The sequence below is a fragment of the Schistocerca gregaria genome, chromosome 4, assembly GCF_023897955.1.
Source record: "Schistocerca gregaria isolate iqSchGreg1 chromosome 4, iqSchGreg1.2, whole genome shotgun sequence".
NCBI lineage: Eukaryota > Metazoa > Arthropoda > Insecta > Orthoptera > Acrididae > Schistocerca > Schistocerca gregaria.
Genome location: NC_064923.1, coordinates 750,994,055 through 751,006,890, shown reverse-complemented (window position 1 = coordinate 751,006,890; position 12,836 = coordinate 750,994,055). Strand labels below are relative to the sequence as shown.

The following is a 12,836-nucleotide window of genomic DNA, read 5'->3' as shown; positions in this document are numbered from 1 at the left end:
CAACATCGATGTACTGTGGAGACCTCACGCCCCACGTGTTGAGCAATTCGGCGGTACGTCCACCCGGCCTCCCGCATGCCCACTACACACCCTCGCTCAAAGTCCGTCAACTGCACATACGGTTCACGTCCACGCTGTCGCGGCATGCTACCAGTGTTAAAGATTGCGATGGAGCTCCGTATGCCACGGCAAACTGGCTGACACTGACGTCGGCGGTGCACAAGTGCTGCGCAGCTAGCGCCATTCGACGGCCAACACCGCGGTTCCTGGTGTGTCCGCTGTGCCGTGCGTGTGATCATTGCTTGTACAGCCCTCTCGCAGTGTCCGGAGCAAGTATGGTGGGTCTGACACACCGGTGTCAATGTGTTCTTTTTTCCATTTCCAGGAGTGTATTTTCCCTGTGATGAGATTTCATTGTAAAAGATCTTGTTGACAGAGGCAAGTGGTTAGATGCAAATGACAGCAGATAATTACCGTTCTGGACCTTTATAGTATAAAACCAAACACCAGAATACAAATAGCAGCCTGTTCACGGAATACACAGCGAATCAGTACTCGTGAAGCAGTAGCATGCAGTAAACTAGCGGTGGCAAGAAAAATTTGACTCGAACAAATAACCGGTTGTTGAGTATGTTCAGTAACTGTAGCAACTGTTTAACTGCATTCTGCACATATTTTTATAACTGCCAACATTGTGCGCCATCTACTTTCTGAAGTGTATACCCGGACAGCCCCAAAAACAAACGTTTTTTTTATATTAGGCGCATTGTGCTGCCACCTTCTGCCATGTACTCCATATCAGCGACCTCAGTAGTCATTAGACATTGTGAGAGCAAACTGGGACGCTCTGCAAAACTCACGGACTTCGAACGTGGTCAAGTGATTCACTCGTGTCGTACGTCTGTTTGCGAGATTTCCACACTCCTAAACATCCCTAGGTCCATTGTTTCCGGTATGATAGTGAAGTGGAAACGTGAAGGGACACGTATAGCACAAAAGCGTACAGGCTCACCTCGTCTGCTGACTGACAGAGACCGCCGACAGTTGAAGAGGGTCGTAATGTGTAATAGGCGGACATCTATCCACACCATCGCACAGGAATTCCGAACTGCATAGGGTCCACTGCAAGTACCATGACAGTTAGGCGGGAGGTGAGAAAACTTGCATTTCATGGTCGAGCGGCTGCTCGTAAGCCACACATGACGCAGGTAAATGCCAAACGACGCTTCGCTTGGCGTAACAAGCGTAGACACTGGACGATTGAACAGTGGAAAAACATTGTGTGAAATGACAAATCACGGTACACAATGTGGCGATCCGGATGCAGGGTGTGGGTATGGCGAATGCCCGGTGAACGTCATCTACCAGCGCGTGTAGTGCCAACAGTAAACTTCGGAGGCAGTGGTGTTATGGTGTGGTCGAGTATTATATTGAGGGGTCTTGCACCCCTTGTTTTTTTTGCGTGTCACTATCACACTACAGGCCTACATTGATGTTTTAAGCATCTTTTTGCTTCCTACTGTTGAAGAGCAATTCGGGGATGGCGATTGCATCTTTCGACACGATCGAGCACCTGTTCACAATGGCGGAGTGGTTACACGATAATAACATCCCTGTTATGGACTGGCTTGTACAGAGTCCTGACCTGAATCCTACAGAACACCTTTGGGATATTTTTTGACACGCCGACTTCGTGCCAGGCCTCACCGACCGACATCGATACCTCTCCTCAGTGCAGCACTTCGTGAAAAATGGGCTGTCATTCCCCAAGAAACATTCCAGTACCTGACTGAACGTATGCCTGCGAGAGTGGAAGCTGTTATCAAGGCTAAGGGTGGGCCAACACCATATTGAATTCTAGCATTACCGAAGGAGGGCGCCACGAACTTTTAAGTCATTTTCAGCCAGGTGTCCGGATACTTTTGATCACATAGTGTAGTTGGGCGTGGGGAGAGGTGAAACAAGCTCCACGTACATCAAGCAGAGCAGGTGCTACACCATACAAAGAGGCTGCGAGATTACTTTGCGGTATGAGGTACCGCAGTTATCTCTATTTTTTTTCCATACCACTTATTAAGGTCATCTGTCTGTTAGACGTCTGTTTCTGTGATCGTCTGTTGGAAACTGAGCAAAAGCCATATTGGAGTACATCTTCGTGAAGATAAAGTGCTGAATTTAGAGGTTTTAAAATTTTAGCTTAAGTGTTACGAAAATATATAGCTTTGATAAAACTACGCGTTTAACATCTCTTGAAGAAGCGTCGTTTTTGGTAGGACTTGGTCCATTGAAATGTCAGGGAATGGGACATCGCCAGATAAAACTGTTACAAAGGTGTCTTTGCAGATATGAACTATCTACATTTATATTCGTACTCAGCAAGCCACCGCTCGGTACATGGCAGAGGGTATCTTGCTTCTCTACAAATCACTTCCTTACCTGTTCGACTCCCATATGGAGCATGGGAAGGTTGACCATCTGTGTATCTCTGTACGATCCCTAAGGTCTGTTATTCTTTTATTCGTGGCCCTTATGCGCAGTGTACTCGGCGGCAGTAGAATCGTTCCGGTTCTCTAAATTTTTTCAGTACGCCTCGCGAAAAGTTCATCGTCTTTCCTCCATAGATTTCCATTTGAGCTCACGAATCATCTCCGTTATACTCGCTTGCTGATCCAACCTACCGGTAACAAACCTAGCAGCCATCCTCTGAATTGCTTCGAGGTCTTCCTTTCATCCGACCTGTTGGGGATCACAAACACTCGAGCAGTATTCAAGAATGGGTCGCACTAGTGTTCCGTACGCGGTGTCCTTCACAGATAGGTAACACTTTCCTGTAATTCTCCCAATAAAGGGAAGTTGACCGTTCGCCTTCTCTGTCAGAGTCATCACATGCTCGTTCAATTCATATCGCTTTGCAACGTTACGCGTATATTTGTAATAGACGTAGCTGTGTCAAGCATCACACTATTAATGCTTTATTTGAAGAACGTTATTCCCATTAGTCTGCATTGATTTACATGTTTCTTCATTTAGAAAAAAAATGCTAATCATCATACCAACTACAAATTTTTCTAAGTCACCTTGCATCTTCCTACAGTCATTCAACGTACACTACAGCATCATCAGCAGGTAATACACGTTACTGCTCACCATGTCCATCAGATTATTTATTTCTATGTGTAGGGAACAAGAGCAATCCTGTCACACTGCCTTGGGGCACCCCAGGCGATACTCTTGTGTCCGACGAACACTCGCTGTCGAGGACCAAGTTGTGTATTCTGTTACATAAGAAGGCTTCGAACCACTCACATACTTGGGAACCTAATGGCTCCGCCCTCACTAACAGTCTGAAGCTCGCACCGCTCATACGCTTTCTGGAAACGCTTGCCAGTTATCGTATGCACAATTCGAAACTTATTTTATGCCGCATTTAACTTGTCGCGGAAAAATTAACGTATTGGAATTCCATACAAGACAAGTACCGTAACTTAGGTGTCACTACAGCAGGTTGTTTTTTTCTTCTGTGCCAGAGTGTTTGAGGAAAGCCACAAGAATGTTATTAAAGTTTTAAAGTGAGCTATAGAAGGTGCTCAGTTTGATATTGGAAGGGAGCTCAGAATATCCGGACTAGGAATTTGGGACCGGAGTTGCTAGTTGCTGCGGACCTGGAAATGAGGATTGATGTTTAGTTCCCTCCTATCCTAATCTTTTGAGGTTACTGATAACAGCAGTGAGGATAGGTAGGCGACAAGAAAATCTGGGTTATCTGTGGCTTAGACGACCGAGTACGTGCAAGGATGCACAGGGAGTATATGCAGCAGGAGGGAGCGGAAGTTGGCATTTGGAGATGTTCATATGCTTCAAATAGCTCTGAGCACTATGGGACTTAACATCTGAGGTCATCAGTCCCCTAGAACTTAGAACTACTTAAACCTAACTAACCTAAGGACATCACACACATCCATGCCCGAGGCAGGATTCGAACCTGCGACCGTAGCGGTCGCGCGATTCCAGACTGAAGCGCCTAGAACCGCTCAGCCACACCGGGCGGCTTTGAAGATGTAATTATGACAGTTTTTACGGGATATGTCCAAGTTCGGCAAATAGTGTTTTACTTACGAGGATTCTTTAGGAATGTGTTACGTGAGGATGTTGGTTAGTCTGGACACACAGATTTGTTTCGGTATGACATCGTACATGGAACAAGATCAGTTGGATGAGGTGATGACACTGATGGGATGAGTGGTGATTTTGCTGGTGGTGTTGCAGCAATGACTGCTGCGTGTGATGCTGGCATTGATAGCTGAACTGCTAGATATCCAAAAAGTCAATGGCTGCAAAAGTTATAACTATTGAACTTCATGAATGGCCATTAACATTGCTACTATACCAAGAAGAAATGCAGATGATAAACGGGTATTCATTGCACAAATATATTATACTAGAACTGACATGTGATTAAATTTTCACGCAATTTGGGAGCATAGATCCAGAGAAATCAGTACCCAGAACAACCACCTCTGGCCGTAGTAACGGCCTTGATTCGCCTGTGTCAAGCAGAGCTTGGATGGCGTGTACAGGTAAAGCTGCCCATGCAGCTTCAACACGATACCACAGTTCATCAAGAGTACTGACTGGCGTATTGTGACGAGCCAGTTGCTCGGCCACAATTGACCAGACGTTTTGAGTTGGTGAGTGATCTTGAGAATGTGCTGGCCAGGGCAGCAGTCGAACATTTTCTGTATCCAGAAAGGCCCGTACAGGACCTGCAACATGCGGTCGTGCATTATCCTGCTGAAATGCAGGGTTTCACAGGGGTCGAATGAAGGGTAGAGCCACGGGTCGTAAGACATCTGAATTGTAGCGGCCACTGTTCAAAGTGCCGTCATTGCGAACAAGAGGTGACAGAGACGTGTAACCAATGGCACCCTATAACATCAGGCCGGGTAATACGCCAGTACGAATACACACTTCCAATGTGCGTTCACCGCGATGTCGCCAAACACGGAAGCGACCATCATGATGCTGTAAACACAACCTTGATTCATCCGAAAAAATGACGTTTTGCCATTCGCGCACCCAGGTTCACCATCGTAGGCGCTCCTGTCTGTGAAGCAGCGTCAAGGCTAACCACAGCCATGGTCTCTGAGATTACAGTCCATGCTGCTGCAAACGTCGTCGAACTGTTCGTGCAGATGGTTGTTGTCTTGCAAACGTCCCCATCTGTTGACTCACGGATCGAGACGTGGCTGCACGATCCGTTACAGCCACACGGATAAGACGCCTCTAATCTCAGCTGCTAGTCATACGAGGCCGTTGGGATGCAGCACGGGGTTCCGTATACCCTCCTGAACCCACCGATTCCATATTCCGCTAACAGTCATTGGATTTCGAGCAACGCGAGCAGAAATGTCGCGATACGATTAACCGCAATCGCGATAGTACAATCTGAAAGTCGGAAACGTGATGGTGCGCATTTATCCTCCTTACACGAGGCAGCACAACAACGTTTCACCGGGCAACGCGGTCAACTGTTGTTTGTGTATGAGAAATCGGTTGGAAATTTTCCTCTATGTCAGCACGTTGTAGATGTCGCCACCGGCGCCAACCTTGTGTGAATGCTCTGAAAAGCTAATCATTTGCATATACAGCGTCTTCTTCCTGTCGGTTAAATTTCGCGTCTGTACTACGTCACCTTCGTGGTGTAGCAATTTTAATGGCCAGTAGTGTATAATAGGAAAGAATGTAGGGGAAGCCTTGGTGATGAAGTTGTAACTGTGAAAGATGGGAAATAGAAATACCGGAGAGGATAATGAATATGTGTGATCGTAGTAGTGGAACAGAGATGGATGTATGTAACAGTTGAAGTGATGGTAATAGGAAGATACATTGTTGCTGTGATTGTAGCCGGGTGAATAGTAGGGAAAATGTGATGGCACTGTCGATGATATTGGCAAACACACTAGATAAAGTGAAAGGTGAAGGAGATGGGACATCAGTGGTGGCCATCAAAAGACAGGCCGCTTCACAAATGAATGGCGATGACGCCAGAGGCGACACGGGTGAGATGCGATGGCGGAGGCGGCGACACGGATGACGGGGGATGACGGAGGCGGCTGCGGAGGAGGTGCCGACGGCAACGGCGAGGAAATTTTATTCAAGCGCGGGAACGACCCAGAGAATCACCCAGGTTAGTCAAACCGTCACGTAATGAGGGCTTCCGACCATCGCATGTTTCACCGTTCTGCCACAGAAATAGGTAATAAGCTGCCAGTACTCACATAGCAACCAAGAACCCACACAAATTGAAGGATTAAATAATAACACTTACGGACTAACTGTCAGTTGACTTTGTATGATATCGTAATAAATCAACAGACAGTCGGCCATCTCTTTTATCAGGGTGCAGTAACAGATTGGAGAACTGAGAAATTTTCGTAGAACTATAAAATAATGCTCAACAGAGCATTTAAGTATTTGTTGTACCTGTGGAGTTAGCGGTTAATTCTATCACAAACAGAAATGAATTGTGAGCAGTGTCTTCTGGTAGTTCTACCTTCCCAATAAAAATGCTATGTCGACTGATATAAGAACACACTAATACAGTGTTTGTAACTGTTCTGAATTAACCGGTTACTTCCGTGAAGTCCGCAGCTCGTAATCGTGCGGTAGCGTTCTCGCTTACCGCGCCCGAATTCCCGGGTTCGATTCCCGGTGGGGTCAGGGATTTTCTCTGCCTCGTGATGACTGGGTGTTGTCTGCTGTCCTTAGGTAAGTTATGGTTAAGTAGTTCTAAGATCTAGAGGACTGCTGACCATAGATGTTAAGTCCCAGAGTGCTCAGAGCCATTTTTTGAACTTCCGTGAAGACAGCATCGTCAATACTTACGCCGGTTAAAAAAAATGGCGTAAAGTACAGGTAACCGTTTATAACGATGCCCATGAATTCTCATTAATCAGTCGTTAACGCGTGCTACGTTATTCGCCCCTAGCATCAGTACAAAAATAAGTTGTTCTTGTTGTTGTGGTCTTCAGTCCTGAGACTGGTCTGATGCAGCTCTCCATGCTACTCTATCCTGTGCAAGCTTCTTCATCTCACAGTACCTACATCCTTCCGAATCTGTTTAGTGTATTCATCTCTTGGTCTCCCTCTACGATTTTTACACTCCACGCTGCCCTCCAATACTAAGTTGGTGATCCCTTGATGCCTCAGAACATGTCCTACCAACCGATCCCTTCTTCTAGTTAAGTTGTGCCACAAAATTCTCTTCTCCCCAATTCTAATCAATACCTCCTCATTAGTTGTGTGATCTACCCATCTAATCTTCAGCATTCTTCTGTAGCACCACATTTCGAAAGCTTCTATTCTCTTCTTGTCTAAACTATTTATCATCCATGTTTCACTTCCATACATGGCTACACTCCATACAAATACTTTCAGAAATGACTTCCTGACACTTAAATCAATACTCGATGTTAACAAATTTCTCTTCTTCAGAAACGCTTTCCTTGCCATTGCCAGTCTACATTTTATATCTTCTCTACTTCGACCATCATCAGTCATTTTACTCCCCAAATAGCAAAACTCCTTTGCTACTTTAAGTGTATCATTTCCTAATCTAATTCCCTCAGCATCACCCAACTTAATTCGACTACATTCCATTATCCTCGTTTTGCTTTTGTTGATGTTCATCTTATACCCTCATTTCATGACACTGTCCATTCCGTTCAACTGCTCTTCCAAGTCCTTTGCTGTCTCTGACAAAATTACAATGTCATCGGCCAACCTCAAAGTTTTTATTTCTTCTCCATGGATTTTAATACCTACTCCGAATTTTTCTTTTGTTTCCTTCACTGCTTGCTCAATATACAGATTGAATAACATCGGGGATAGGCTACAACCCTGTCTCACTCCCTTCCCAACCACTGCTTCCCTTTCGTGCCCCTCGACTCTTATAACTGCCATCTGCTTTCTGTACAAATGGTAAATAGCCTTTCGCTCCCTGTATTTTACCCCTGCCACCTTCAGAATTTGAAAGAGAGTATTCCAGTCAACATTGTCAAAAGCTTTCTCTAAGTCTACACATGCTAGAATCGTAGGTTTCCCTTTCCTTAATCTAGCTTCTAAGATAAGTCGAAGGGTCAGTATTGCCTCACGTGTTCCAACATTTCTATGGAATCTCCGAGGTCAGCTTCTACCAGTTCTTCCATCCGTCTGTAGAGAATACACGTTAGTATTTTGCATCCGTGACTTATTAAACTGATTGTTCGGTTATTTTCGCATCTGCCAGCACCTGCTTTCTTTGGGATCGGAATAATTATATTCTTCTTGAAGTTTGAGAGTATTTCGCCTGTCTCATACATCTTACTCACCAGATGGTAGAGTTTTGTCAGGACTGGCTCTCCCAAGGCCGTCAGTAGTTCTAATGGAATGTTGACTATTCCCGGGGCCTTGTCTTTCAGTGCTCTGTCAAACTCTTCACGCAGTTCATATCTCCCATTTCATCTTCATCTACATCCTCTTCCATTTCCATAATACTGTCCTCAAGTACATCAACCCTGTATAGATCCTCTATATACTCCTTCCACCTTTCTGCTTTCTCTTCTTTGCTTAGAACTGGATTTCCATCTGAGCTCTTGATATTCATACAAGTGGTTCTCTGTTCGCCAAAGGTCTCTCTAATTTTCCTGTAGGCAGTATCTATCTTATCCCTAGTGAGATAGCCCTCTACATCCTTACATTTGTCCTCTAGCCATCGCAGCTTAGCCATTTTGCACTTCCTGTCGATCTTGTTTTTGAGACGTTTGTATTCCTTTTTGCCTGCTTCATTTACTGCATTTTTATATTTTCTCCATTCATCAATTAAATTCATTATTTCTTCTGTTACCCAAGGATTTCTACTAGCCCTCGTCTTTTTTCCTACTAGGTCCTCTGCTGCCTTCATTACTTCATCCTTCAAAGCTATCCATTGTTCTTCTACTGTATTTCTTTCCCCCATTCCTGTCAATTGTTCTCTTATGCTGCACCTGAAACTCTGTACAAGCTCTTGTTCTTTCAGTTTATCCAGCTCCCATCTCCTTAAATTTCCACCTTTTTGCAGTTTCTTCAGTTTTAATGTACAGTTCATAACCAATAGATTGTGATCAGAGTCCACATCTGCCCCTGGAAAGTCTTACAATTTAAAATCTGGTTCCTAAATTTCTGTCTTACCATTATATGATCTATCTGAAACCTGTCAGTATCTCGAGTCTTCTTCCATGTATACAACCTTCTTTTATGATTCTTGAGCCAAGTGTTAGCTATTATTAAGTTGTGCTCTGTGCAAAATTCTATCCTCTTTCATTTCTTAGCCCCAATTCATATTCACCTACTACGCTTCCTTCTCTCCCTTTTGCTACTACCGAATTCCCGTCACCCATGACTACTAAATTTTCGTCTCACTTCACTATCTGAATAATTTCTTTTATTTCATCATACATTTCTTCAATTACTTCGTCATCTGCAGAGCTAGTTGGCATATAAACTTGTACTACTGTAGTAGGCATGGGCTTCGTGTCTATCTTGGCCACAATAATGCGTTCACTCTGCTGTTTGTAGTAGCTTCCCTGCACTCCTATTTCTTTATTCATTATTAAACCGACTCCAGCATTACTCCTATTTGATTTTGTATTTATAACCCTGTATTCACCTGACCAGAAGTCTTGTTCCTCCTGCCACCGAACTTCACTAATTCCCACTATATCTAACTTAAACCTATCCATTTCCATTTTCAAATTTTCTAACCTACCTGCCCGATTAAGGGCTCTGACATTCCATGCTCCGACCGTGGAACGCCAGTTTTCTTTCTCCTGATAACGACGTCCTCTTAAGTAGTCCCCGCCTGGAGATCCGAATGGGGGACTATTTTACCTCCGGAATATTTAACCAAGAGGACGCCATCATCATTTAATCATACAGTAAAGCTGCGTGCCCTCAGGAAAAATTACGGCCGTAGTTTCCCCTTGCTTTCAGCCGTTCGCAGTACCAGCACAGCAAGGCTGTTTTGGTTAATGTTACAAGGCCAGATTAGTCAATCATCCAGACTGTTGCCCCTGCAACTACTGAAAAGGCTGCTGCCCCTCTTCAGGAACCACACGTTTGTCTGGCCTCTCAACAGATACCCTTCCGTTGTGGTTGCACCTACGGTGCGGCCATCTGTATGGCTGAGGCACCAAAGCCTCCCCACCAACGGCAAGGTGCATGGTTCTTGTGTGTGTGTGTGTGGGGGGGGGGGGGGGGGAGTATAGAAGTGAAGTTTTGAAATAATCAACGCTTAAATGTTTGTTTTCAATAGCACAAAAGTTAAAATGGCTCTAAGAAGTAAGGGACTTACCATCTGAGGTCATCAGTCCCGTAGACTTAGAACTAGCTAAACCTAACTAACCTAAGGGCATCACACTCATCCATGCCCGAGGGATTCGAACCTGCGATCGTAGCAGCAGCGCGGTTCCGGACTGAAGCGCCTAGAACCGCTCTTCAGTAGTAGATTTTTTGCTACAAATTCCGTACTGCATGTGTTCTTAAAAAGTGCTTTATGTGACATTGTTTATTATTTTCCTTGCTTCATTGTACAGTATGTATCAAAAACAATATCCGATTAGGCATTCTACATTTCTGAAACTAATAAACATATACAATGAATTTTTTTTATGAACGAGAAACTCAAAAAGTTTTCTTTCATACCTTTTCATAGGTGTTCATTATGCCTCCCTTGAGATGCACGGCATGTGTCACTCCGGTATTCAAATTGTTCCCACACTGCAACGCGCATGTCTTGAGTTAAAGCTTCCACAGCTGCTGTTATGCGATTTCTCAGTTTATTCATTGTTCTTGTTGTGGGTAACGGAGGTACATAAACAGTCGGTTACAACCCCCCCACAAGAAAAACTCACGTACAGTCAGGTCCGGTGACCTTGGAGGCCAGTAATGTAAGGCTGAATCATTTGGTCCAGTGCGACCGACCCATCGTTCAGTAATCCTTCAATTTAAAAATTCTCGCACTTCCAGACGCTAGTGTTGGCAAGTGAAGTCTTTCAAATCGGTATCGAGCTGTGGGAAAAGAAAATTCTCAAGCGTAACAAGATACGTGCTTCCTGTAACAGTGTTCTCGGCAAAGAAAAATGAACCATACACCTTTTACCGTGAAACTGGACGAAACACATTAAATTTTCGAGAATCCCTCTCATGTTCTAAAACTCACATTATGACAGTACACCTTTCCATTTAGATGGAAAGTTATCTCGGCACTAAGCACTAAGCTTGGAAGAAAACTGTCATCGTCCGTCTAGCCAAGAATGAAATTACAGAATTCCACACGTTGTTGTTTGTCATCTTCCTGAAGAGCTTGCAGTAGCGGAATTTTGTATGGTTTCATGTGTAAACTTCGACGCAACAAACGCCAGACGGACATCGTGGGCATGTTGAGCTGTCGAGGATTACTGCGAACGGATTTCTGCGGACTCCATGTGAAACTGTGGCGGATGTGTTCGACGTCTGTGTAGACACTCGGTGATTTGCGTTTACACAAGCAGCCTGTTTCTCGGAATTGTTCATGCCATCGTCTAATGCTCTGTGCTGTAGGAGGATCCACACCATACGTAGTACGAAAGTCACAGTGAAGAGTTATTATTGACCTACACTGCGCAAAACGGACACAAAACGCTTCTTGTTATCTCGACACCATTTTTACTTGAACTGAAATGGGCGCACACTACTGCTACCTAGCGGGAACCATGTAAAACTCGTGAGTTTGCTCTTTCCAACAGTACGTTGTTCACGCACATATCTCAAATGACGGAACAGTTACGATTTTTTAAAAATCGGACGATTCTTTTTGATACACCCCCCTAGTTCCTACGAATACCGGAAAATGCTTCATCGTACGTTTTGAGACAAATGATTCCGACAGCTAAAGGCACTTCTCTGAGGCGACTTCACGCAGTATTACGGTAGTCAGATTTGTAACGTTCGTGGTTGTCGACCGTGACGAATAGTGTGGAGAAGACGTCCCGTATTTCCGGCATAGTTTTATATGTCCTTCAGGGACAGGCTCTGTCTCGTATTTCAACTTCATTCGATTATTATTGCGAAATCTTATGCGCCACAGGTGGCAAGTAGCCATTATCTACGCACGTACCGCATGAAGATACGACTAGCTTGGCTATCAGTCTACGATAGTCCCGGACCTGGCCGATATTCACCGATTCCCATCCTCTCGCATGTCGCCGCACGTCTTTCTTTGCCTCTGTGTGTCTGGTTTACAGTCTTCTATTTATTTGTCAGCCGTCTCACTTTCTACAGTTTTGGGTTTAACATTTTCGTTCGTTCGCAAACTCGTTTAAATGCTATGTTAACGCATGTTAAAAATACTGGAAGGATTTTTAAATTCCATCCTTGACTGCCATTCTAGTTGAAAACTTCGTTCATTGTTCTGCGGGAACTGCTAAGTGGTGAACGAGTTGCGCTTATGAATGATTTCTAAAACTATAGACAAAATGAGTGATTTAAGTGATAGTGACACATATACTTCGTCTAGAAGTGGTAGAATAGCTTTAAAGAAAGCGGAACTGGGGAAATATTTGTTCCTGGTTGAGACGAGTAATAGAAAACTGGTTCAAGGCGTACTGCCGCCTCTGCAGTAGAGATTTCTCCTGTGCCCGTCTAGCCGTTGCTGATGTAAAACAACCTGCATCTACTAAATCTCGCATGACTGTTGTTAGCAATAGAGCATCAAGTACCTTATCCAAATATTTGTAGAAGCCTCAACCATTTGCCTCGGAGACGGACAAGATTGTTTCTGA

The 12,836-nt window shown here is 44.4% G+C and overlaps 1 protein-coding gene across 1 annotated transcript in view; it reads left to right on the top strand.

Moving 5' to 3' along the window:
* Window positions 1-12,836, top strand: part of LOC126365893 (uncharacterized) — a 468,728-nt gene that overhangs the window by 298,292 nt on the left and 157,600 nt on the right. The window lies entirely within an intron of this gene.